Here is a 4,758-nt window from a genome sequence, read left to right as displayed (position 1 = left end):
TCCTGGTCGGGATCCCGGCTGTGCCACCGCCTCACCTGTAGCCTTGGGCACATCCCTTCGCCCCGCAGGATGGGGGAAGCAGCCTGGCAGAGCGAGTTGGGATCCTTGGGTGGAAAATGCTCCATACGAGCCAGAAATTCCTCTGCTCTGAGTCAGGCCGGGCTCTCCTTTCCCAGGCTCTGCTCCTTTCCCTCCGCGTTAGCAGCGCCCGGCCTCGAATGAGCCGTGACAGGCCCTGGCTTTGCAGGCAAATACATATTTAGAAACCGGAGGGCATTATCCCCTTTGATTATTATTGCTTGAATGTAGGTCGGCTTGACAGCTTAGGTGGAAAATCATCTTCTGAGTGTACCGACAGCTCCACGCTCACTGTCCTGTTAATCCCTCCCTGTTCGCACCCTGCTTTGAGGGGGGGAAAAGCCAGGCTTAGGAGCCATTTCAGCAGTGGAGGAGGCAATAAGGTAAATCATCAAGGCAGCCATCTCCTCCAAAAGGCAGAGGGCACAAGGGTGGTCCCTGCGGCCAGGAGGGGTTTGGGGGGGAGACAGGGCAGTAAATGCATCTCCCCACGCTGGCAGCACCCTCTTGATGCTCCAAACTGCCGGGGCCTGACCAGGGAGGGATTCATTCATCCCTGTGCTCCCTGCAGATGTCCGTCCGTCACTGATCTCTGTCCCTCTGGGCTTGTCTGTCTGTCCCTCCCTTCCCATAACTCTGCCTGGGTGCCCCTGCCCGGCTGCAGCGTGTTTGGAAACGCAAGCTCTGCCGCATCCCTCCTGGGAAGGACCGCTCCATCCTCACCCTCTCCCTCTAAACCTCCCCGCTGTATTTTTCCTTCCCGAATTGCAACTTTCATCCTTTAAAAAGCTTCGGCGATGCCTCCCCCACGCCGGGCCCCCTCCCCTGGACCAGTCCTATGAATGAATGGTTGGTGGCCCTGTGATGCCATTTCCATGGTGACAGATGGCAGCCGAAAATGCGGGGATCAGGGTCACATGAGAGCAGCGGTAAATTCAGGCGGTTATTTATAGGCTGCTGCTCCAGCGTTTATGGAAATGCGTCTATCTTCGACCGTGGTATCAGCCCTTCGCTGGCTCGCCGGGGCACTGCTCTTCCAGGAGAGACATTACTCATGCTCTGCTTTCATCCAGACTGTTCCCGCTGCTCAGGCTAGTGTCGGAAAAGTACCGGGCGCTCTGGGTTTGGGGTATTTTTTTTTTTTTTTTTTTTTTGAGCCTGAGTCTCTTGATCAGCCTCAGCCAAATGCAGCCATAGCCAGAGCTTCTTGCGTCTGCCCGTGGCATCTTCTGCGCCGATCGCTGGCACTGTCTGCAGCGTGACAGCCTGGGCCATAACCTGGAATTTCGGTCCTGAGCGTGCACGTTCGTGGCAGAGCTCAGATCCAGCCTTGTCTAGTCTTTTTTTTTGGCGCTGATACAGCTGGGGATCTTTCTGTGCCTCAGTTTACCAACCAGCAACACACTTTGGTGATGTGTGGCCAGCAGAAGGGAGATCTTTAAATCCTCAGGAGAGGATTTATGACACCTCAAAGTGTCATCGAGTCACCCGTGACCCACAAACTGCCCCCTCCCTAGCTCAAGTAGGCTCATCCTTGCTCCCTGCTGAGATGTGCAGGAGCAGGGGAGCTGAATGGCTGGTTCAGCCCCTCTTAATAAGGTTGCTTGGTTTCCCTTTGCTTAAGACCCCCTTAATAAGGTCACCCGATCTTCTTTTGTTTAATCTTTGGGCGTGCAGAGAGCTTTATGCTGCCAGCATTTGCAGCCTGGGGGCTCTGCAGCTCCCCTTCCCCAGCCCTCCCAAGCTCGTACCCCCACCTCCCCATGGAGACAGCGCCAGGATGCAATCAAAATCTCCATCTTTGGAAATTAGGAAGTTTTTTTGTGCCTGTAGACAGCAGGGCCTTTCTTCCATCGCTGGGCTCTTCCCAGTGCGTGTGACGAGCCTGATGCTGCTCTGCACAAGGGTGGCCGTCACCTTGCAGCCGGGGGAGAGTCCATCTCACACCAACCCTGCGTGGGGTTGAGTTTCATGGAGGGAGAAGCTCCTCCACACCCCGTGATGTCTCCTGGCCCTCTCCCCCATGGCTTTGTCCCAGATCCCTGACTGCATCCAGGCCCCTGGGCAGTCGCGTGGGAGCGGAGCAGGGAACATCCCCGCAGAGGGCTCTCGGTCCCCATGGAAGTGCGGAGCTGACGTGCTGTAGGGCACGTTTCTCTCTCCCTGCTCATTAATACATGCCATTGCCTGTCCCCTGCATGTCCCCAGAGCAGGGGACCCCATCGACGTCTCAGCTGTGATGGTTCCAGGTCTCACCTTCCCTTCCCAGCCTGGACATTGCATCCTTACCCTCCATGTTTGCTTCTCCTATCAACCAGAAAGTGGGATCCGCAGGAAAGACTGCGACAAGATGCCACGTTTAAAACAGAGAAAGCATCAAGTCTTCAGAGAGGTCACGAAGGCTGACCGCAAACCAGAGGAGCCCCTGGCAGGCTTTCACCCGCGCCCCGTCTCTTCCAGGCTGGCTCACATCACCCTCCAAAACTCCCCTTGCCCCTGCCAAGGTCCGTCAGCCCCCGTGAGATGCGCGGAGACGTCGCAATAAGCCGAGCAGACGCTGGGGATTTTGCACGGTAGTAAATCACGAGCGCGACGTGCCTCTTCCCATTCAAGTGCTGGGCTGAGCTGCCTTCCCCCTGCCTGGGATGGGTAAAGGCGCAGATTTAATGGAGCGTGGCCTCATTTCTCTCGGGGGGGGGACAGGGGGGAGAGTTACGACCGTCGCTCTCGCACTCGGGCGCTGGATCTCGGTGCAGGCACTGGCTGAGCTCCCGAATACCTGGGAGAATTGATCATTTTGTGCCTAATAGGCTGGAAAGGGAAACGGCTCCAAAGGCCAGAAACGTGCATAAATGTTGAGATTCGGGAGCTGGAAGGAATGTGGTTCAGAGCTGGAGGTTTGAATCCTCTGGGTTTGTATCTTCCAAATGTGTTTTTCCTCCTGTCAGTGTTTCTCACAGGCCTAGGAGCTGGATACTGGTATCAGTATCCCCAGCACCAGTAACACACTGGTTGGAGAAATGTGTTCGGCCTGCACTGCTGGGATTTGGATGGGTTGAATTTGGGTTTTCAGGACCCAGAGGCCTTAATCATTTGCATCGGGTGCTGAACCAGCAATGAACTCCTTTGAAAACTCCTTTTCCCCACCAGTAAACCAACCTAACAGCCCTCTGGCTTTCCTGACTAACCCAATTTGGTGTTTTCTGAGGGCAGGACTCGCGGCAGCAGTGAATAAAAAGGGAGGGCTGATCTCTACAGGTGTGCCTGGCCTTTCTGCTCGCCACACCACCTGTTACTGCATGAAAGCAGGCTAAGTGGCTGCGATAAATTAAGCCTGTTGAAGAAGCTGGATTTGGGGTTTGCTTGCCCTGAAGAGCTGTTTGTGGCATGTGTATGTCTGCCTTCCTCCTGATAAAATACCTGGTGCCACTGTATCCCACCGTGTCCTGTTGGGATGGGGAGTGGGACCCTTTTGCCTGCAGAATTTCACCCTCGGCATTAAAGGTGGGTTAATAAATGCAAATACCTCATCCTCCGAGGCTGGCTTACATGCCTAGCTCAGCCTCGCTCCAGCCTGTGCCGCTCCTGGGCTCGGCTTTGGCACGAGAGGGACCTGGTGTGGCTGGAGATGTGGTGCCCTCTGAACCCAGCCTTGGGTCTGGGATCCCTGAGCATCACCGGGCTTTGGACCAGCCCTGAGCACCGCTGCCTTCAAAGGGCAGGCTCCACATTCACACCCGAGCTATGGGGAGCAGAATTTGGGTCCCGACCACTCCTCCTGCCTCCCGTTGTCCCTGTGTGGTCTGAGACAAAGCGACTCCTCTAATATATCGAGTTATTTTTGGAGGATAAGGGGTGACCAAATCTCCCCCCCCCGCCCCAAAGCACTCCCCTTCCCCAGGGCAGAGCCACAGCAGTGACCAGGAGGGCACCCCTGGGGCGGCTCTTTTTAGCTGGGGGGGGGCATTATAAAGGGGGTTTTGCCTTTCCCCACAGCACCAGGGTGGGCAAAGCTGAACCCACCCCTTCTGCCAGGACCCACTGCGATTTTTTTTTTCTTTTTTCTTTTTTTTTTTTAAAATGCAAGAGCCCCTCTCGGAGAAGCGTGTATGGGGTGGGGTGGCCGGGCACCCCATCTTTGACGCGCAGCCCTGGTGACTCAAGCCTGCGTCAGGGGCTGCGTGTCCCTTATTATTTATTTATTCATTTTTAATTGGTGTTTTTTTTTTTTTTAATCGCTTTTCCTTTCGTTGATTGATTGATTTATTTAATTTTTTTTTTTTTTTTTGGACCCGAGCGGAGTTACCTCCCCTCCGGCCTAAGGGGAGCGGAGCGGGGCCGGGCCCAGCCCAGCGCGCATCCGCCGAGCGGTGGCGGAGCGGAGCGGCGCGGAGCGGCGCGGAACGGGGAGGCGGGGGGGGGGGGCAGAGGAAGGAAAGCGGCCGCCCGGCGCGCAGCCACCGGTCCCCGCTGCCACCGGTCCCCGCTGCCACCGGTCCCCGCTGCCACCGGTCCCCGCTCAGCTTCTCCTCCGCGGGGTGCGGAGGCAGCACCAGCAGCACCAGCAACGGGCGACGGTGGCGGCTGCCGCTTTCCCGGTTCCGCGCAGTACCGGTAGCCGCTTACCGGCCCCACCGCCACCCCACCCGGTTTCGCCTCCCCCCCCCGCACCGGGGCGGG

Source organism: Gymnogyps californianus, chromosome 27 (genome assembly GCF_018139145.2).
Source record: "Gymnogyps californianus isolate 813 chromosome 27, ASM1813914v2, whole genome shotgun sequence".
Classification (NCBI taxonomy): domain Eukaryota; kingdom Metazoa; phylum Chordata; class Aves; order Accipitriformes; family Cathartidae; genus Gymnogyps; species Gymnogyps californianus.
The sequence above is the reverse complement of the archived record's forward strand: the minus strand, read 5'-3'. Positions refer to the sequence as shown.